The sequence below is a fragment of the Camelus ferus genome, chromosome 21 (assembly GCF_009834535.1).
Source record: "Camelus ferus isolate YT-003-E chromosome 21, BCGSAC_Cfer_1.0, whole genome shotgun sequence".
NCBI lineage: Eukaryota > Metazoa > Chordata > Mammalia > Artiodactyla > Camelidae > Camelus > Camelus ferus.
Window position 1 is genome coordinate 13,857,371 of NC_045716.1, and position 22,969 is coordinate 13,880,339.

At 43.6% G+C, this 22,969-nt stretch overlaps 1 long non-coding RNA gene across 1 annotated transcript; it reads right to left on the reverse strand.

Annotated features, from left to right (window-relative positions):
- Window positions 1-7,626: 7,626 nt before the first annotated feature.
- LOC116658661 lies at window positions 7,627-11,783 on the reverse strand. The gene is made up of 2 exons (XR_004313891.1): window positions 11,177-11,783; window positions 7,627-8,832 (listed from the first exon to the last, which is right to left on the reverse strand). It is a non-coding gene; the product is annotated as an uncharacterized LOC116658661 (long non-coding RNA).
- Window positions 11,784-22,969: the final 11,186 nt, after the last annotated feature.

Below are 22,969 nucleotides of genomic sequence, written 5' to 3' on the forward strand. Positions count from 1 at the left end.
AATGACAAAAACAGAGATTTTTTTTTTATTAAAATGTGGTAGAAAAACACCCTGGTTCCTGACAGTCCTTCTAGTTTTTTATTCCAGTCCATTTGAAACTTGGGTTCTCTAAGACACCCCTGTTTCCTTATAATAAACCACCATTTTGCTTAAGGTTCCGTTAGATACAATCAGTGATAAAGGATGTGGGTGTCTGTCGTCTTCTCCCTGGTAAAGGGCGGTACTCACATTAAGCATTAGTGTAACTAACATTGACTCCTCTCTGTGTTGGTTGGTTTGGTATGTCAGGTGCATCGTACGATCTTAGCTTGTGTTTTTGGTTTATTGGATTGAACCAGTCGACGACATTCATCGAGTGGTTGCCAAACCTAACTGCATCAGTATCACCTGGGGCGCTTTCAGAACAGTACACATTCCCTGGACCCATGCCAGACCTGCAGGATCAGAGTCACCGGGGGTGGAGTCTGGGGACTGTATTACAAACTCCCCAGGTGATTCTGATGCAGCCAGTGCAGCACTGGTCTGAGAACCAGAGTTTTGGGTACAACCAGGGGACTACCCCCAGAAAGGGACTACACTTGAGCCAGGGCGGACAGCGGTTGCTTAGCTGTTTAAAAAGGATCTCGAGAGATGCCAACTTCCAACTTGTATTTTCTTAAGTTATAGTCCAAAAATTTTTCATCTTGCCCCCTTATCCTCTCTTGCACTGGGGAGTAGGTTGAGAGTAGGAGATCCTGGAGCCTCTTGGTTAAATTCTATGTGGAAATTACACTCAACCGGCCTGCAACTGTCTCCTCTAATTTCCTTCAGTTACACAGTGGTAAGTAGTTGAACATTACTGCTGAAACAGCCTCCCATGCAGCTTCTTTATTATGGGACAGAAGCAGCCAGATTTGTGGGTGGACTCTCAGATCCTGGGGCTAAGAACAGTAAGGACACGTAATTGCAGGCCTCTCATTTAAAGCACTCAGAGTGCTTCATAAATGGTAAGAGCTTGAGATGCTAATGAGATTTCCAATACATAAATAGGCATGTATTTTCTCATATGCACACTTGGAGGCTATGAGCTCAGCCAAGGCAGGGGGTCCTTCTGTATCTCTGGCTATTTCTTTGAAGCTATTCTTGTGCAAGCAGGGAAGACCACCTCCCACCCTCACATTCCTCCTTGCTTCTTTATATTACTTTTGAAGGAAGAGGGTGAAATGGAAATGCACGCTAAGTGCACTCAATTTATATAGGAGGTTCCATAAAGAGCCTCAGCTCTGCGGCTTCGAATCAGGAAACTTTTGGTAAAAAGATCTATAGTTTTCAGTCTCAAACCAAGTGTTCTGGGAATCTACTGCTATATAACAAATCACCCCCAAAGTTAGAGCTCAAAACACATCTACTGAAGCATGGATACATGCTACAACATGGGAGAACCTCGAAAATATTAAATGAAAGAAGCCAGATGCAAAAGGTCATATATTGTGTGATTCCATTTGTATGAAATATCCAGAATAGGTAAATCCATAGAAAGAGAAAACAGATTAGTGGTTGACAGGGGCTGGGAGCAGGGAGGATGGGGGAGTAACTGCTTAATGAACATGGAGTTTCCTTTTGGGGTGTTGAAACTGTTATGGGACTGGAAAAAGGTGGTGATGGTTGTACAACATGGTTAATGTAGTAAACGCCACTGAATAATGCACTTTAAAATGGTTAATTTCATGTTATGTGAATTTCACTTCGTTTAAAAAAAAGTGACATCATTTAATTATATCTCATGATTTTCTAGGCCAGGAGTTTTACGAGGACTCGGCGGGGGGTGGGGGGGTTTTGTTCCATGTGCTTGGAAGACATTACTTGGGAGGATTCAGGTATCAGCTAGGCTGTTCTGTCAGATCCAAGACAGTGTTGTCACTCCCCTGGGAGCTTGGTGGGGACGACTGGAAAAGGGGGCTCAGCTGGGCCTCTCTTCTTCTCCATTGTCCTCTTGCACCTCTCCAATGGTAATCAGACCTCTCCAGTAGGGTAATCAGACATGGCAGCTTAGGGTTCCAAAAGACCAAGGCAGAAGCTGTCAGTCCTCCTAATGGCCAAGCCCAAACTGACATAGTGTCACTGCCACCAGACTCGGTTGATCAAAGCAGCCAGGCATTCCTTGATTCAAAAGGAGAGGGAAATAAACCCCATTTCTCAACAGGAGTATAAAAAATTTGCAGCCATCTCTAATCTTCCTCCCCAAGTTTCCTTTCATTGATGAGGTTATTAATTTTGGTTGTTGAGGGAAACTCAAAACTCAGGACCTAGATCCCTAACAATGCTGACCAGCTACATTTTCCAATATATTTGTTTTTAAAATTGATGACAATAGTTAGCAGTCAGTATGAATGTATGGAGCACCCATAATAGACTTTGTATTGTTATCAAAATTACATAAATCATTATTGCAGTCACAACTGTAGAAGTCACAATCTTGGTTTTGTTAAATATGTTTGGGCCATACTGAATGTGAATGTCTAGAAGATAAAGCCAAGGACAATACAATTCTAAGATCTGAGACAGGAATTTATCTTGAACTGAAGTCTCTTTGGTGCTGTGAATCTGGTCCTTGGCCTCCTTGACTCCTGACTTCCTGACATGGCGCATGGTGATTACACTTACCACGGCCTTCAGGGACAGCATCCTCCTGGTTCCACCATTCTGTTTATTTTGTATTTGACTTGCTGCTTTTTCCTGCCCTGAACCCTGAAACCCTTGCCTTGCTGTCCTGGCCAGCATACAGGGGTCTGGCTTGGTCTACTTCTAGCTCCTCCCCAAGCTCTACCTCTATCATTTCCTAATTGTTCTCTGCAGAACTCGCTGGCCTGAGCACACCTTCCCCAAGAGACTTAAGAGTCATCACACCTGTGAGCTCTAACCTTCTTCATTCCACTGAGGACTTTTTAGTTTTACATTTCTATGGCTCTCCTGGAAGTGGTCCCTGAGCCTACTGAGGAAAATTGAGCAGGATTCATCCAAGTTATTGGTAGAGGCAAGAACTTTGAGAATCAGCAGCAGGAAAAAGACAGATCCTTGGATTAGTGATGGGTCAGAAAGAGAGAGAGACTTAGTCTGTGAGTCATGGTAGGTGATATTTCAGCTTGTTGAATATTTCAGTTCCCTCTCCATAAAGTGGCAAAGCATTGCCATCCCACAAGACTTACTTTGGCCGAAGAAATGTATTGAGTGAGGTAGCCAAAGGACCGCTATCGATCGTGGCTTCTGGTATTCATGCCTTTGTGTAACCCCTTCTACACCACGTCAGGGCTGGCCTTTCTGATCAATAGAATATGGTAGAAGTGATGGTGTATGATTTCAAAGGTTAGGTTATAAAAGGCATGGCTGCTTCTGTCTTCCTCTATAGAATCACTTGATCTGGGAAATGTCATCCAGTATACTGTGCGGACATTAAAGCGGCCCATGAAAAGATGCTTGTGGAGGAGACTGAGGCCCCAGACAATAGCCAGCGCCAACTTGCCAGCCTTGTGAGTGAGTCACGTTGGAAGTGGATCCTCCAGCCCCAGACAAGTCTTCAGATGATGCTGCCTCAGCTGCAATCTTGTGAAAGACCTTGAGGAAACCACACAGCCTGAAATCCTGACCCACGGGAATTCTAAGATAATAAGTGGTATTGTTTTAAGCTACTGTGTTTTGGAGTGATTTGTTATGCAAAGCAGTAAGTAGCTAATACAATAAGTAATGTGGTTTGGTTCTCACAATGTGGAAACATTAGGAGCCAGCTTGTGGTTGCCAAATTCCCTCTTCTATCATGACACCAGCTATGTTCCAGATGAAGGTCACTTCATCAGTTTTGGTCCTAGAATCAAGGCAGCATAGAGTTTAATGACAGCTGATTCGAGATGGATGGAATACTTGAGCAAGAAATAAATCTTTGTGATTATAAGCCCTTGAAATTTTACGGTTGTTTGTTATTATAGCATGATTCAGCCTATTCTGGCTGATACAGCTACAGATTGTCCATAATCCAAATTAAATTCAAAGTCTTTTTTTTTTTTTTAAGATATGGGTTAATGGAAGTTTCCTGGAGGTAGAAGAGAGATCTGATGTATATTTGGGATAGTAAGTACAGTCCTGTCCCCTCTCTCTATACCTGCCATAGGCTCTCCAGATACACTGATTGAGGAGCACTGAGCATCACAGCCCTGTCCTCTCTTTCAGCAAGCCCCTGTATCTGAGAATGGCTGCTTGTGTGATCTCATGGGAGCAGGTACTTTGTACCCAGTGGTTCAGCCTTTCAACCAAGGACATGATTGGCTACCAACAGTCATCCTTCCTGGGCTGCTGAGATGAGAAAACGGAGGTGCCTGCCTGACTGTGAGTGTTCATTCCTCAATGAGTGCCAATGGCCATTCAACGCGATTGGGTAACAGTTTATGGATGAGTTTGCAAAAATCCAGATTTTATTGGCTTTTCTGCTAATTATATCCTCTTAGGAAAGGAACCAGCTGGAATAAGATGGGAGAAAGGAGTTCAAACTCATTTGCAAAGCAGTATGAGATTTTTCAATTTAGGATTCATTGCTTACATAATCTCCTGAGAGGGCTGCCTGGAACACCCTATGTGTGTCAGTTTCCTAATAGAGAGGTACCCAAACGGGGGAGGGGAAACTCTAACATGTGAGCATCACTGCAGTATTTGTTTCAAGTGGAGCTGTGAGGTACAATGGACATTGCCAGGCCCAGGCTCCCAGTGTTCTGGGACCCTGAGAAAGGGCCAGAAAATAGTGCTCTGAGGAGCAGAGAGAAAGGTGGGAAGCCGTTCATCCACTGATAGGATGAATCCTTGGGAAATTGGGGGAGGAGTTCTCTGGCCTCCTGGACAAAGAGTCGGTCAATGCCTCCCTGGCCCTCCTGTCCCCAGAAGGGACTCATCTTACCTCCCTGAATCCGGGGTACCCCATTCTGGAGACCTCTGAGACCGTTTTTGTGCTCATCCCTAGAGCCTCTCCCCTATGGCTGCTTGGAGGCTTCACCTTTCCCCCCATGCTGACGACCTCAAGTCTACATCACAGGAGACCTCTGCTGAGGGCCAGGCCGTCAAGTTGTATGCCCTATAATAGCTTTCCTCACCTTGCCTGCCTACCCATCTTAACCATTACATCAGTCATAAAATTAGTCATCATAGGAGGCAGCTGGCAGGAGAGTTCAGTGCAGACCGTGGAGCTGATGGCCAGGTCCTGGCCTGGCCCCACCACTAACCAGATGGTATCCAGGTGCCTCTGCTTCCTCATCTCAAAAATAGAGGCTCATGATTGTCCCTACCTCATGGGTTGATCTGAGGATTAGATGAGCTTCACAGATGGAAAGTGCCTACCACAGCCTGTGGCACATAAGCCTTCAGTAGATCAGGAACCAGCTCGTCATTCTGTTAACTTAATTCTTAGAACAGCCCTATGAAGTTTCTTTTTTTTTAATTAAAAAAATTTTTTTGGTTAATGGAGGTACTGGGGATTGAACCCAGGACCTGGTGCATGCTAAGCACGCACTCTACCAACTGAGCCATGGCCCCCACCCCACAAGGTTTTGAGGGACTTGTTCAAATCCAGAGCTTAAACTCTTAAGTCAAGACATACTACATGGTTAGCCTTGACCAACTCCTGGCAGTGCTGGGTACTCTCTCCTCTGCCTTGCCACCGTCCTCTGGCTCAGCTCACCCCGCTCACCATCAGGCTCCTCCTGGCTATGACTGTTCCTCTGTCTTTTCAGATCTGAAAAATACCTAGCTGATGGTGGAGATCAGGCTGTTCTCTCCACCATGGCTCTGGTTGGGTGCACTTTCCCCAGAAGGGATTTTCAGATGGGTTTTGGGGTGGGGTTAAGGGGGAGCCACGGAACTAGTTGGTGGAAGAGCCTGGAGTCCAACCCCTGGAGAGAGCTGGGCGAAGCCAGGGTGAGGGAGGAGGCAGACGCAGCACAGCTTAGAGCCCTCACAGAGCAGCTGCCTGCTAGCTGGTGGTCTAAAGCCAGTTTTCTGGTGGTTTCTTCCCCCGGTCCCTACATTAGGCCTTCCCAAGCTCAGGTGAGGTCTACTCTGCTCTTACCTAAACAACTCAGCAGAACAAATCAGGCTGGTTTCCTGTGCTCCCCTGCCTCAAAATCATATTTTTTCACAGCAGTCATAAATCTGGGGAGATCAAAATTCATACCCCATCTTGCCCCTGGACCAGCATTAACCACACTCCTTAAGGCCTCCCTTTTAATGAGAATCTCTTTCTATCTCACCCTTCTTCTCTCTCCGCTCCCTTCACCCCACGTCCTTTCCCAGATTTTGACCAGGAAAGAATTGGGAACAAACAAACAAAAAGAATGTTGAAGTTTGTCACCTCTAGCCTATTTCTTTTCGTTTCCTAAGCTAAATTCCAAATGGGTAATTGCATTAGTCATCCCCAAATCCAACCATCCCTGTGGGGTCGGCCCCCTGAGTTGTCTCTCCCTCACTCTTTCATGGAGCTGGAAAACAGTTTGTAAAAAGCCTCTGCCCCTACATTTCCAATCTGTACTCTCTCTGGAAACCTGTCCCTTCCCAGAGATCAACCATCCTCATCTAACCTGAAGCTGCGGCAGCTTCCGGAATCTAATCTTTCTCCTTGTCACACCTTCCACCTTGCAGCCAATTAATGACACAGAAAGCTGGCTGCTGCTCAGAGGAGGATGAATTAAGAGAAGGCTGGTGGGAGGTCCTGCTGAGAATGGGGCTGGCCCCGGGCAAAGATGGGATGGAATGTGAAAGGGATTTATGAAAGCTCTGGCTGGATGTGGAATTGTGCACCGCCACACTGCACTGCAGCGCTGGTGCTTAAAAATGAACAGAACTGGCTTGTCAATTTTCCCTACAGATTTGACATTTTCCCCACAGATTTGATATTTTCCCCAGAGTAGCTTTGACTCTGTCCTGTGGACAGGGTCTGGGTAATTTTTCTAGGACTGTTCACAAAATCTCCTCACCTGGCTCCAGCACCCACATGCACATTGAGGTATTTGAAATAGGCACCTCCCATCCCTGAGGAGTTTCCGTCTCTTTCAACAAACACGTGTGTACCTCCACTTCGCATTTTCAACCCAGGCGTCCGCTGGTGCCCCACAATCTCCCATCCCTCTTTTGAGGAGGGATGTTTTTGCTGTGGGGCTCATGGTGAGAATCAAGAAATTTACTTGGTATGTGTAACTTTTGTTATTCAAAGATTGATTGATAGCTTTTTCAAGTGAAGTTATGGGAAATTCACTCTCTGTCTTTAGTTATCCATTCTGGGCTGGCCGCTCTCAAAAGTTTATTTTCATGACCTATATTGGCTCTCCTAACATTCCTTGAGTGCCTCCTGTGTGCCTGGCAGGGTGCTGGGTGCTGAGGATACAGAGATGGGCGGCACACAGGCCGACTCTTGGAGAACTAGATGGGAGGGGGAAGCAGGCCTCTTAACAGAAAGATTATGTGTGTGCGCCCCGCAATTCTGCCCCCATTCAGACACCAGTCACAAATTTCTGGGGCCCCCAGGCCACCTGCAATTTTGGCTGATTGGCTATAAACTCTGATGACCCCTTCGGGTTCCACAATTTACTGTAACAATTGACAGGACTCAGGAAAGCATTATCTTTCAAGTACAGTTTTATTACAAAGGATACAGACCCGGAACAGCCAAATGAAGAGACACACAGGCTGAGGTCTGGGAAGATCCTGTGCCCTCTCCTCCTGGAATGAGGGTGCATCACCCTTTCTGCACATCAGTGTTCACTGACCAGGAAGCGCCCCCTCAGCTTTGGTGTCCAGAGTTCTACTACATGGACCTAATTGATTAAATCATTGGTCCCATGATTAAACTCAATCTCCAGTCCCCCTTCCCTCCCTGGAGGTTGAGTTGGCTCAAAGACCTAACCCTCTAATCACACAGTTGGTCTTCCTGGTGACCAGCTCTCATTCAGAAGCTATGTGGGGGTCTGCAATGAGTCACCTCATTAACATAATGATAGCACAGTGAGCCAAGGGGCTCATGAATAACAAAGACACTTCTATCACTCTGGAAAACCCAAGGGTATGAGACGCTCCATGCCCATGCCAGGAACTTGGGGGAAAAATATCAAACTTTTTACAACATAACCAGTTCTTGACACCAACATAAGATAAGCTAGGGAGGAAATTCCATCAAATGATTAAGGGTTGCTTCAAGTGTAGCCTTGAAGGTCATTGGCCTAAACTGACCAAAAACTAAGCTGAAGATACCCCTTGGCCCCTGTAGATGGGGTAGCCCCGTGAGCTTAGCATGTATTAAAGATAGCATGAGTCCCCTCTGTTTCTCCTCTTCCTCCTCCTCTGTTTTGCATTTCCTTCCACTTCTTTTCCCTGCAATTTCTTTTCCAGTTTCTCCAATCTTTCCTGACTGAATTGCTTAAAGTTGTGGCACAAAGCTCCAAATCCCACTGGAACTACCATTACATCCCATAGTCGTCCTTTTTCATTGCCCTCCTCCCCAAGCCTGGGAGTCCAGTGTAAACCCATGAAGCTGCTGCACTGTGTCTCACACCCATAGCCCGAGGTGAAGTCATGTGGGAATAGCAGTGTCTCAGATTTTACATTCTTTAAAGCAGTCACAACTCAGAAACAAAAATCTGGAGATTTTACAGAGGCTTTAGAAAGAAGAGAGGAAATCACATCCCCCAGGATCTCTGTGACTTGAGCTCTGCCTCGCATCATGCTCTTGCCTTGTCTCTGGATTCATCCTCGTCCTCTTCTGGGTGGCAAGAAGGAAATCATCATTGTCCTTGCTTTGCAGACTTAAGGTTTATCCCAAAAGGATGGCTGTGAGAGAAAGGGGGATTACTTTGATGGCACAAACCCTTTATGAATTCTCTCTCTTTCTTTTTAAGAGTTGGAGTGCTGAATAGAAGAAAATCATGAATAGGAGGGTAAGGTTCAAGCTACAAGCAAATAAAAACAGTTTCTCTCCAGAAGATAACAATTTTAAATAAAAATTTTCATTCTTCCCAGAGACACTGTGAGATTCAGTGGGGAAGGTGGAAGGTTTTTTATTTTCTTAAGGAATCTCTAGAGCCCCATTCATTCATTCAACAAATATCTATTGAGCACTCAACTATGTGCCAGGCACTGTTCCAGATGCTTGGAATACAGCAAGGAATGAAATTGGGAAAAGTCTCCATGCAGACAGTCTCTTTAAATGGTGCTAACCGGGCACAATGGCCATCATTAAAAAGTTCACAAACGATAAATGCTGGAGAGGGTGTGGAGAAAAGTGAACCCTTCTACACTGTTGGTGGGAATGTAATTTGGTGCAGCCACTATGGAAAATAGTATAGAGATTACTTTAAAGACTAAAAATAGACTTACCATATGATCCGGCAATCCCACTGCTGGGCATAGATGTGAAGAAAACTCTAATTTGAAAAGACACATGCACCCCAATATTCATAGCAGCACTATATACAATAGCCAAGACACGGAAGCAACCTAATGTCCATCAGCAGATGACTGGGTAAAGGAATTTGTATATATATATACACACACACACACACACACACACACACACACACACACAATGGAATATTACTTGGTCATAAAAAGAATGAAATAATGCAATTTGCAGCAACAGGGGTGGACCTGGAAATTATCATATTAAGGGAAGTATGAGATACATATGTATACATGTATCTATATCTGTATCTATACTTTTTCAGGTTCTTTTCCATTATACGTTATTACAAGATATTGAATATAGTTCCCTATGCTATAAAGAAGGTCTTTGTTGATCTGTTTTGTATACAGTAGTGTGTATCTGTTAATCCTGAACTCCTAATTTATCCCTCCCCAATTGATGATGATTTTTTGAATCTATCACCAAAAGCAAAATAAACAAGTGGGACTACATCAGACTAAAAAGCTTCTGTACAGCAAAGGAAATATCAACAAAATGAACAGGTAACCAACTGAATGGGAGAAAATATTTGCAAATCATATATCACATAAAGGGTTAATATCCAAAATATATAAAGAACTTATACAACTCAGTATCAAAACATACACACACATGCACACACACACACACACACACACACACACCAAACAAACACTCTGATTAAAAACTGGGCAGAAGATCTGAATGGACGTTTTTCCAAAGAAAACATACAGATGACCAACAGATACATGAAAAGACATCACTAATTATCAGGGCAATGCAAACCAAAACCACAGTGAGATATCACCTCACATCTGTTAGAATGGCCATTATCAAAAAGACAAAGCTTAACAAAAACCTTGAACTCAGAGCTATAGAGAACAGATTGGTGGTTGCCAGATGCAGGGGGTAATGGCGTGGGCAAAATGGGTGAAGGGGGTCAAAGGTACAAACTTCCAGTTATAAAATAAGTCATGGGGATGTAATGCACAGCATGATGACAATAGTTAATAATATTGTGTTGCATATTTGAAAGTTGCTAGGAGAGTAGATCTTAAAAGTGTCATTATAAGGAAAAAGGTTATTGTAACTATGTATGGTGAGAGATGTTAACTAGACATTGTGGTGACCATTTTGAAATGTATACAAATATTGAATCACCATGTTGTACACATGACATGAATGTAGTGTTGTGTGTCTATTATACCTCAATAAGAAAAAGAAAAAGAAAGAAAATGGTAGGCAATATACTTTAATAATTTCCAAGATGTTATACAAATGCTCTGGACAGAGTTGAGTTAATCACCAAGTTAGAAAAAAATAATAGGACAAAGAGTTTCAGATCTTCCTATCAGGTGTTTCTCATAGGATGCTGCTCTTACTTTGCAGGAGTTTTGGAAATGCTTAAGCTTCCTTTTTTTTTTTTTTTTTGAAGTTGAAATAAAAATTTATAGCCATTTAAAAAAAAAGAAGGAAAATGGGGGAAGGGTACAGCTCAAGCGGTAGAGCGCATGCTTAGCATACACAAGGTCCTGGGTTCAATCCCCAGTACCCCCTCTAAAAATAAGTAAAATAAATAAACCTAATTACCTCTCCCCACCACAAAAAAAAAAAAAAAAAACTAAACTAAAAAAAGGGGGAAAAAAGAAATAGTCCTTGTACTGGTGAAGTTTAGATTCTTTTGAGGGAAGAAAAAGAAACCAATGCATATGTAATATGGCAGATGGTACTTACAGCTGTGAAGAGTAGTAGCACCAGTTAAGCAATTAGAGAGTGATGTCAGGGAGTGGCTTTTACACGAAGAGAGCAAGGACCACCTCGCTGGGAGCTGACTTCTGAAGTGAATGGAGAAAGTGAGAACACTGAGGAAAGAGTTTTCCATGGAGGTAATGTGCAAAGACCCCGAAGAACATTCTCTCATCTTCCCAACAACCCTAGAAAGTCAGCACTATTGTTATCTCTCCTTCTTCTTCTTCTTCTTTTTTTCCCCTAACTCTTGGCTTCTCCAATTTCTTCATCAGTCTTCCTCCTCCCCTTTCTCCAATTTTTCTTCCAATATTTCCTTCTTTCTTTCCTTCCCGGATTTTCTCCTTCTTAACAGCCTTCTTTAGCATTACGTTGACGTAAGCCCCATCTTGTCCAGAAAAATGCTAAATTTTTTTAGAGGTTGGGGAGAAGGGTAGAAAGAAAAAAAATCTCTCTCAGGGAGTGACCCTCAGCCTACATGTAGCCGCCATGTGACCAGGACATGCTGCTGAGAAAGTCCCTCGCTGGCTCTGGGCCATCTGTGGAGCAAATCTCAGCTCTTCAAACGGGGGGGTGACAACACTCTGTCAGTGTCTGTGGCCGGTTCTGAAGATTATGGGCAATGGGACATGGAATGGAGGGGAAGGCACTGTAGAAAACACATTTCTCTATCTGTCAGCAGCCAAACTGAAATTCACCAGGATCTGCCAGGAAAGATTTCCTGGTTCATGAATTAAAATCAGAACGCTTAACTCTGCTCAGCTACTTCTCTGAAAGAGGAACTAGAAGCTGTTTGGCTTGTATGCATTTCCAGAACACGCGTTATGTTTTTTAAAACCAAGTGAAAACCCTCTTTTAACAATGGCATGACTTCTGTATCCTCTTCTCTTTAACCTTATGCCAAAAGATATACAATGACTGTCTCTTGACCTTTAAAGAAAAACTCCCATTCAAATGTGCAAAGATCAACATTACCACAAATACGAAGTTTAGGATGGCCTCAGAACTCGTGCGGAGACAAAAGGCCTGGTGGCGGGAGTGTCTACCTCAGAGACTGAAGATAAATCGAGAAACAGTCTCTCTCTAATTTGTTTCCTCTTTTCCATCCTCATATTCTCACACTCCTCTCCTGAGCTGGTCTTCACTCTACAAAACCCACGCTGGGTCAAGTCGTTCCCGCTTGGAATCTCTCCACCGCCTCCGTTGTACCATCTGCACTTGATGTCTCCTCTGTGGGGCGACAATTCATTTCCACGTGGCCTCCCTATGAGCCTGCAGACCCCTCTCTGTCAGCCTTCTAGTCCCATTCATTTCTGCATGGTCCAGCCCACTGTGCAGGCAGTAGGGATGTTACATGAACAGCTGAGCCAGTGAGTGAGCAAGGGCTGAATTCTGAGGAGGACTTGTCTCTCTGCCTGGGTTTTAAACTCTGACCTTCCTATTGCAGCCAACGCAACGGTTTTTCTTGAGGCTCTTCTTGACCTTGAAGACTATGCTTGGTGCCAGTGTGCTCCTTCACCTCCTGGCTACATCACGATCCTCTCCTCGTCTTCATGTTTTATCTGGTTGGGATGAGGAGGTCACTGGCTTGTTCCTGCAGAGCACTTGATGCCTTTCAAAGGGCAAAACCCAACTCTGAGTGTACGGTGTCAGTGACAGGCTGTTAACTCCCAGCACGTGTGGAATCACCTGCCAAGGTTGGACTGATACCCCAGGAGTCTTAGATTTTTTTGTTATACAATAGGAAAAAAAAAAAAAAAAGGAAGGCAGGTAGTCAGGAATGAAGAAAGAAGATGAAAGAATAATGGAGACTATTTAAAAAGGAAGCAGCTGGAAAATGACTTCATGTATTTATTCGTTCTTTTTGTTTTGTTTTGTTTTGGGGGGGTCATTAGGTTTGTTTGTTTATTTATTTATTTATTTATTTATTTATTTATTTATTTATTTATTTATTTATTTTTAACAGAGGTACTGGGGATTGAACCCAGGACCTTGTGCAAGCTAAGCACGCCCTCTACCACTGAGCTGTGCCCTCCCCCATTCATTCTTTTATTAAGTGAATAGGAAAATGTGTTGAATAAATGTGTGAACTATTAATTGAACCCCCATCATCTCAGGCACAGTCCTGGGTATAAAAAGTATAAGGGTGGACATGGTCTACGTGGTTTCTGGTCTAGCCCCTTTGGGAGGGAGCCTGGGGGATATGCATGGCCCAGGTCACATAGCTGGGATACCTAGCAGCTTCCCCTGGTTGCTATGGAGACCTTAGGGCGAAGAAGAAGGAAGTCCTCTCTGCTATCATCCAGCAGCTGCCAGTGTTTTTACATCTTGGCCTGAGCCCTGGCCCCCTCTTGAGCTGTGAACATCACCCACAGTGGGCCTCTGGGAGAGGGGCAAGGAGTGGCTGACCTCTGGGGGCTTCGGGCTGAAGGTGAGATTCGCCATAGAGGAGGAGGAGGCTGGCTCTGCCTCCAGGCTGGCCCAGGAGAGCTGCCATGGAGAAAATTATGAGATGAATTAAACTTTAATCTGATTTTTATTTGGTTTCAGCAACCAATAAAGGGCCTGCAATTTTCCAAGTCCTGTCACCGGTTGGAGGAATGCTTTGAGAACATCTGTTTTATTAACGGCACCGACAATAAAAGCCAATCCTATATTTGTAGACGGTCTGCCTTCCAAGGCCCTCTAAGCACTTCCACTGATCTTATCTGCTCGCCCTTCCCGCAGCAGTCCCAGAGAAATGGTGTTGACTTGTAATTAAGCTTAACCGCTGACCTCTTCTGCAGCTCCCCCAGCTGCTGCTTCCTCAACCACCTGCACTGCAGCAAGGAACCAGCATGGTGGGGGGGGGGGCAAGTTAGCGAGCCAGAGGAAATGAGCAAGGGGGTGACTTTCATTCATTCATTGTCCTTTTTCAACACTTGCTGGGGACTCAGCGCCCAGCTGGCACAACACCGTGTGCTCTGAATTCTCAGGCCTTAGGAAAGTATACAGAGATGTGTAGGCACAGGAAAAATGTGAGAAAGCATTTCTGGTTGGCATAGAATTCCATTTTTCTGAAAGAAGAGAAAGATACAGAAACTTCCTATTTTTCCCCAAATCTTTTCCTTTCTTTTTTCCCTTTCATCTTGCTGAGATCCCTACATTGTTTTTAAAAAAAAATAGACATAACTTACTCTAATGACTTGACGGAAAATAAGTAACACAATGCTGTCCAAACTGACTATATTTTAGGCACTAGAATTGATGCACTTCAAATTCTAGAGGCCAAATAGACAAACAAAATACTGAATATCCACAGAATGGAATATTATTTAACCAGGAAATGGAAAAAAATATTGATACACACTTTATTGGGGGTGAACCTTGAAAACATTATGCTCAGTGAAAGAAGCCAGTCACAAATGATGACATGTTGTAAGATTCTACTTACATGAAATGTCCAAAATAAGCAAATTCGTAGAGACAGAGAGTAGATTAGCAGTTGCCAAGGTCTAGGGGGATAAAGGAAAGGGAAATAACTGCTAATGGGTATTGGGTTTCTTTTTGGGGTGATGAAGAGTTTCTGGAATTAGATAGTAGTGATTGTTGCACAACGTTGTGAATATACTAGAACCACTGAATTGTAGACGTTGAATAGCTGAATATCATACTATGTGAAATACATCTCAATAAATCTACGAACAGTTTTTTTCAGACCCTGGTAATTGAGGCTCTGGGTCATCTCACAATTAAATTCTAGACACTTCATAGCCTCTGTAAGGAATTTGAGATGCCTCACTGTCCTCTGAGATAGGAAATAAGACATCTTTGGTAATGGGATAAATCTTTAAAACATTGCACTGGATGAGCAAAGTAAGAGAGTGCATGGCACAGAATAGCACTGTGCTATGTCAAGCACACATACTCCTTGACATGTGGCAGACTTGGGTACCTGCGGGCTGGGTTAGAATGATGATCAGGTATAAGGGGAGGGGTCGTAAATGGGTTGGTGATAATAGTAAGGAATGACAATTGAAGGGTTTGATGACCTTTTAAAGTTATTCAAATATTGTAGAAAAGATACTTGTAAAAGAAGCTGGGGAGATAAACCATCTAAAGAACAATATAAGGCTAAACATAAACAAGATTAATGTGTTGCTCAAGTTGTAAGTCAATTGGGAAATTCAGTCCCCTTGAAAAGTAAAATTATCTTCTCTATTAAAGAATACTATATAAGTTAAAAATATGAATAAACTTACTTATTTCTATTGTTTTTCCCAGCCTTTTCAGGGTTATTGTTGAAGTTGTTCTCACACTGCAACCCAATATTGTAACCCACTTTTTTCAGCTCATGTTATCAGAAGCATTTATTCATATCATTACAAATTCTTAATTAACATCATTGGAAGTCAGACACCTTTCTGACTATGTGTTCTGTTAGAAGAGAACAGATTCAAAATGACTGGCAATAAAAAAAAAATCATCTACACAAAGCCCTAGGCAAATTTTGATTAATCCGAATACTCAGAAGATGAATTCTCATTTATAGAATAAGTCTTTACCTTAAAAACCATGCAATGGTCCAAGGGGGAAACAGGAAATACAGTGAAAAACCTCAACAGCACCAGGTGGAAATCTTAGCTTTTTCCCTCTCAGCAGTGATTTTTAAAAAAAACGATTCTCAGGATGAGGGTAGACACAGACCGAACAAAGAAGGCAACTGGATGGTTAAATGGGGTTGTTTTAAACTCATAGCTGAAACAATAGTCTTGAAAGACTAGGTACCAGAGAGTGGTGAGATTTTTTTTAAATCCCCAAAGCTGGCTTTGAACATCAAAAGCCAACTCAGGAAGGAAGCTGGGCATAATGTTTATCCACAAACCACAGAACAGGGAGGAATGCACAGCAAAATAGGCTGCCTCCTGAGAACTGTTTATTACTGAGATAAGGAGCTCATAACAGAAGGTAAATCAACTTTATTACCAGGAACACTGTTTAGTTCAGTTGGCACTTTTTTTCTCCCCCAGTAGCCAGACTTCCTTGATGAAGGAAGCAATGTGTTGATTTATGTACTGGCACAAATCCTTCCCTTGCTGCAAACCAGAACTTTGAGTAGCACTGACAGAAAAGAGTTTTCTATTCCAAAGAGGGAGGGAAAGAAAGAATTGGGAAAGGGGAACAAGAGGGGGCAACACTGTTGAGCTCCCTTTTGAGAATGGTCTAAACCCTGACCGCTACCCCCATCCCTCTCTCCTTGGGTTTAATCCCAGCAGCTGGGTGTAGGACAAGATTGATAGGAACCTCAGATAGTTGAGGGGGCTGGGGCCTGAGATAAGCAGGCACCTGTTCCTTGCCCCCCAGGGTATAGCCTAGGGAGATGGCATGACTCTTAAAGAAAGAACCACCCTCCGCATGACGTGGCATGGTGTCAGCGGTGGTGCCTGTAGACAATGAATGACTCAAGGACTACATCACAGGGTCTTAAAGGCCTTGAGGTTCAGAGATTTGTGTGGAGGGAGAACTGTGTGAGAGGACTAGGAGACCCCAAAGGCCTTTGATTGGGGTGAGGAGGTGGCCAAGTGTTGTTTGGTGTTTGGACGCCATGGCAGTGCTGGACACTCACTGCAAAGGTCAAGAGGAAAGTCACATGGCCGTGATGGTCTGCAAATGAGAAGACAACCTTAGGGCAAAAGTCCCACCTTGTACCTCTCCTTGCTGTGGGGCCCTTAACTACTCTTCTTACTCTCTCCATTACCCGCCACTTACAATGGCTCTCCAGAAGCCCCACCGGGCAAGGAAGACAAAGGACAGAAACTTGACCAAGAGTTTTCCCGTCAAAACATGAGTGAGCATTACATTACAAAGCGGGTTGAATGGGCAAGACTAGATTTTTTTACATTGGTAGAAGTGAGGGCTTGATAGTTCAGTTCAGTTCAATGGAAACAAAGGTACATTTTTGTACTCTCCAGCTTGTGGCAGTATCAGTCAGGGTAGGCCAGAGTACCCTGCAGCAGCAAATAACCTCCAAAGCTCAGGCACACAACACAACATAACACGAGACATCTACCTGGGGTTGACTGGGTCCTCATTTCAGGGCCTATGCTGATGGAGCTGGAACGTGGCCATTCACAGAAGGGAGGAGAGCTCTGGGAGGTCTCTCAACAATGATTAAATGCCCTCATCCAGAGGTGACGCACATCGCTTCTATTACTTCCTCTCACAACTCACTGGCCTGAATCAGTCACGGGGCCCCACCCAGCCCAGGAGGGGGCCAGGAACCATTCTCCCTTTTCTGTGTCCAAAAGGTGGAAATCTGAAAATATTTGGTGAACAGCACTAATGACTACCCTAGCACGTGCAAGATTCTTACCCACTGCAAGACTTAGGGCTTTAAAAAAAAAAACCCAAAAATACACAACAACAAAAAAAGATAAAATACAGCACAGCAGATTCGAGCACAGCACCTGGGGTTGAATTTTGGTTCTGCCACTTGCAAATGGTAGTATGATCTTGGCTAGGTTACTTAACCTCTTAAACACTTAGGATTTCCCAAGGGTTGGTGTAAATATTATATAAGATAACTTCCTGGCACATGGAAGTGACACAATAAATATTTATTATTTTAATCTTTCTTTTCTTTATAGTTTACAATCCTAATTAAGTAAGAGTTCTAGATAGTTGGATTCCCACTAATTGAAGGTTTTTTTTAAAGTTTATTTGCTTTTAAAAATATAGTCGATACGTATGTTTACAGTGGTGCTTTCAGGGGGTCACTCTGAATGTTGTATATCTTGATCCCATCCTGGAATGACCCTATGTTGTTGGGCAGAACCAGTGGTCTGAGGAGTGATCTGCATTCAGTTTTGTGTGCTTTGTGGTTGGTAGTAATTGGAAATGATTGCTCCCTCACCACCCGCCTTGCCCACAGTCCCCCAACATGACTGACAAAGATGAAATTAAGAAGACGACATTGGGAGGAGAGCGGATGCACACTTATCTCCATTGTGTTCACCTTAGACTAGCATCAACATGATTCATAGTTAACCCTGCCAGGATTTCCCTGGAAAAATGGTCCTGCCACCCCTTTAGCATGAACCCAGAGCATCCATTGTCTTACGTCCTATGTTTTGGTTCCAGCATGGAAGGGCCCCAATAGAAACCTGGAGATAGCGGTACTGTCCGTTTCCACTTCCCACCTCTCTCTGGGATTTTAGCAGAGCAGAGAGGGAGTGAAGTGTTTCCCCAATGGTAGCTATTTCTGTGGCTGTCTCCTCTCCTCTAGCCACCTCCTCCACCCATCCAACTCCAGACCCTCACCAGAGAGGTGGGGAAAACACGGGGCACCAAACTGGGAGATGTATTCAAATGTCACTGTACACCGTCCTCGCTTTTGCCCTTCTCTGCTCAAGGGGGAGGTTCAGATTTGGGCAGCAATAAGAACACTTCTGGAAGGCAGACTTCTCCCAGGATGAGTGTGTGTGTGTGTGTGTGTGTGTGTGTGTGTGTGTGTGTGTGTGTGTTCTTTTAACCACTGGGGGACCAATACTGTAGTTGAGAACAAGATACTAGATACTGATAAAGAGTAACCATCAAGGTGACTAGGACTGGCCTGAGGCAGAATGTTTTTTGTAGAGATGGTTGTTAGCATTTCAGAATATCCACTGCGAACCCTGATGATGTGATAAATTAAGCTCAGAGAGTGAGGACTCCCTTTGGTTCCCAGTTGTCTTACCAGGTCACCCATCCCCCAAACAACCTCAGGAATAAAACAAAACAAAGGCCCAGAAAGAATTTTTTTTTCCTATAAACCAATCCCCAGTGCACATTCTGCAGAGGGAATAAAAAATGTCCTTCAAGAAAGGACAGCCTCAGAAATTGTGTTCTCTTTTAAAATTAATTTTAAAACCCAGTGGCAGGGGTGGGTAGAAAATCCTTTAGCATACCTTACAAAACGCAGTCTAAGGTCAGCTGTAAATAGCAGAGTCTCTCTCTCAACTTAGTTTGAATGAAGGGTGAGGCTGAGAGAAAGACACGTGGAATAAAAGAAAGATTTCACAAGAAAGGGAAAACCGAATGCTGAAATAAATTAGAGGGACTGCAGAATGAGAATTCAGACTTCCTGTAGGACACAGATGTCCTCTGCAAATCCTGTCTGGAAATGGTGTTGGTAAGGGGTGATTCAGAGGTTCTCTGCGTCTTGAAGCAACAGAGCAGAATGGGGGGAAATTCTCTAAATTTGCTAGGTGAAGCCTGGAGTGAGCAACTATTCTTCAGGAAAAGAGCACCAGGGTCGACCAGCAGCCTTGGAAGTCACCTGAGTCAGGAGGAAACTGCGTGTACATGTGTGTGCCCGTGGATGTGCACATGATCGTTCAGAGATACATGACGAGGGAGGGAACAGTTGAAAAGTCATTGATTCGGGAAATACAACCTGGAGAAAACTAATGCCACTGAGTGCCATTCTGAAGGTGCAGGAAAAGGGACAGGAGTGTCAGAAGCTATTTACTTGTGAATGGGTGCAAATATTAGGTGGGTCCAGTTAGATCTGGTGTCTTTCTACACCACTAGAAGGGTTTTGTTCACCTGTGACTTTGCTGAGACAGCAAAATGATTCATTGAGAGTGACGGTATCCACACTGTTGGGACCTCTGATGGCAGTTTGTATCTGTGACTGTAAGCATCAAACTCAACAAATGACTGTATTCCTTTATTTCAGTGATGGTTTGAGAAGCTATCTTTTTAAAAAATGATTATAAAAGTGACCTGTGTTCTTTGGTGGGGTTTTGATGGTAATTCTCACTTTCCTCTCCCTCCAGACAGGGCAGGACAGGTCCCACATCTGCCCTGCTGCTGGTAGCCCCTGCCTTCTGTGGGTGGGTGGTTGGTTCTGCATTGCTCCCTGTTTCTCTGCTGCACCTGAGTTTCTCTACATTCCAGTTCTGCACGGCAATGGTCACTCTCTCTTCTAGCTGGACCTAGGATGAGCTGAACTGAGTCTCTGTGGACTTCTGTGACAACTCTTTGGAAACATGCGGCAGCACCACAGGGTCCAATGTCCACTGTGACACAGAGGAGAAGAGACAGATACTCAATCGCCTTCCCTTTAGTGCAGAAGGTGTCGAGGTGAGGATAGGAGCAAGTAAGGCCCAGCTTTGGTACCTGGGGGACCTGGAATAGTCCCGCAGCTCTGCCTCCAGCTGGGGAAGCAGTGGGAAGAGGCCTGGCATCAGAAGGCTGCCCTTTAGAGCTGGCCCTGTCCGTGGGCATCACAGGGAAGCACTGGGGCAGCAGATGCAACTGACATGAGCGGAGCAGAGCAGGACCATGGCAGGGATAGCTCAGAGGACCTCTTCAGAACCCCTTGGGAACCCCCCTAAATAACTGGTGGGGCTGTGGGTGGTGTCAGGGGGTGGAGCATGGAACGATGCAAGGCCCACAGTAATGGGTTGAAGCCAGATCCAGAGAAACACTGTTTATTTCTGTTAATGCAACCCTGTCTTAGACCCCAGACAGGTAGGACTTTGGATACACAGGAAGATCATTTCAGGATTTTTATATAAAATACACAATAAAAATAGTTCATCCTGTCTGCAATTATTTTAAGTCTACTCTTTAAATGTAGAGGCTTTCTCAATGATGTTTTTCTAGATTATAGAAACATAAACTCGCTGAGCCAACTGGGTGAATTCAGAACAGATCTGGCCATTACTCACAGACATTGTGAAAAATTAATCTTGCCAGGGTCCTGGGGGTGATCAGACGTCATGGCATTGACCCCCACTTACAAAGCTCATAAAATACAGGTGTAAAAACAAAGGCGCCCATTTATTAATGCACATTGAGATTTATATCCATCAAGGTGACTAGGTATTCCTGACCCTTGGCCTACGAATTCGCTGTCTGAAAGAAGACTACTGGGGATGCTCATTTATAATCAGAAGCCTTCCAGGTGAGTGTGGAATCAGAGGAAGGGCTGTTTATGTGATCCACCGGTTCCCGGCAGCAGGCTGCACTAGACCGAGGCGTCTGTCTCCACAGTGGGGACATATGTGCAGGCCCGAATTGAGAAGGGGATGTTATCATTAATGGGCTTTGCTAAAATGGGCCCTCCCCACGCTTGCTTCTGTCACTCTTCTATTTCCAGCTCCTCTGCTGCCGATCACATCACTTTTTGAGAGAAGCAAAGCGACTTTCCAAAAGGCAGTATTTCCGTTTGCTCAAAAGAAATGTTCTAGATCATCAATATGCCAAGCGACCAACTTACCAAATTATTAATTCATCAAAACCCTGATTTTATTGACTATGTATGGTGCTTAGAACAGATTCCTTGTATTATATTGCTTCAATCCTCTTTGAAGATTTATTTTCAGTTTTTGTTTGGTGTGTCTCATGGGAACTGCTTCACCCCAGCTTTTTTTTTTTTTTTTTTTAAGGTTTTAAAAAAACTAACTAACTTTACTTTCAAAGTTTTGGGCAGGGTAGTTAGGCTTAATTTATTTATCTTTATGGCGGAGGTAATTATTTATTTATTTTTTAATGGAAGAACTGGGGATTGAACCCAGGACCTTGTGCACGCTAAGCATACACTCTACCACTTGAGCTACAGCCTTCCCCCTACTCTCAGCTCTTTCACTGAGAATTTGTCAGGAAGCTCAGCTGAATGTCTGCTTTATGTTCTTCACCTTTTAGATCTTGTTTGTCTCTAATGGACAACGTTTTACACGTTAATGGGTGAGCTCACCCTTCAAACAGATCACTGACTTCTCTAGTTTTGAGGCCTTATACCCAACTTGGATTTTATGGACCACATGCCTCAATTTGTACATAGACCTCATTTCATGAAAATAATTTTGCCAGTTTCCACGTTTGTTGTGGATATGTACAATTAACAAGCAGACAAAAATCTTCATTCAAAAGACCGATAACTGGCAAAAATAGGGAAGGTCGAATTGGTATAAAACTGTTTAAAGGGCAAACAATTCTTTCATGTATATGACATTAAAGTGAAAGGAGTCTGAAATTTGACACATACACAAAAGATTTATTTGATTGAGCTTATTCACAGGGCCATGATTAAGAGTTAATAGGAAAGACAGTGGGCTAAATGTATTTGCAGAGAGAAACCTACCTTATTATTTATAAAATCCTCAACATTGGGTTTGTGCACAATGCATGAACTTTGAAATACACAAGATCCTCTCAGTACTTACTGACATAGACCAAAGTGCCAAATACACTAGGAACGGGTCAGCTTCAGTGACACAGCTATTGTAAATGCGCTTGTAGTGAAATTACTGCAGTGAACTCTTCTAACCTGGTTTCAGGTACCAGATTTGGCAGTTTGGATGAAATAATCATTCAGCAAATTAGTTTTCAACACATTGGCTTTTGGTTAATTGGTCATTTAGAGACTTGACTTTTGGCAAATTCACCTTTGACCGATTGATCTTCATCAAACTTACCTAAAGTTCTTTGGATCTATCACCACCATCAGGTTAGCACTAAATCTCTCGTTGTAGGAATTCCTAGCTCTTCAAAATGATTTAGCAAATCGCCAATTGAATTCGACTGTGTCTGTTTTATAGTTTGCTCTGATGGCCAGGATATTTTTAACTTCTTGGGAAACATGTCACTAACGTACGCCTGTATTGTTGATCAGTGTTTAGCTCTCACCTTCTATTATGCTACTGAACTATTCACGCCATACATAGAGGTACAGCATGTGATCGTCCTCCAAATCATTCCCTGGGGTGTCCCCAGACATTGATTATTCTCAATGAGGGTAATACCACTGGGAAT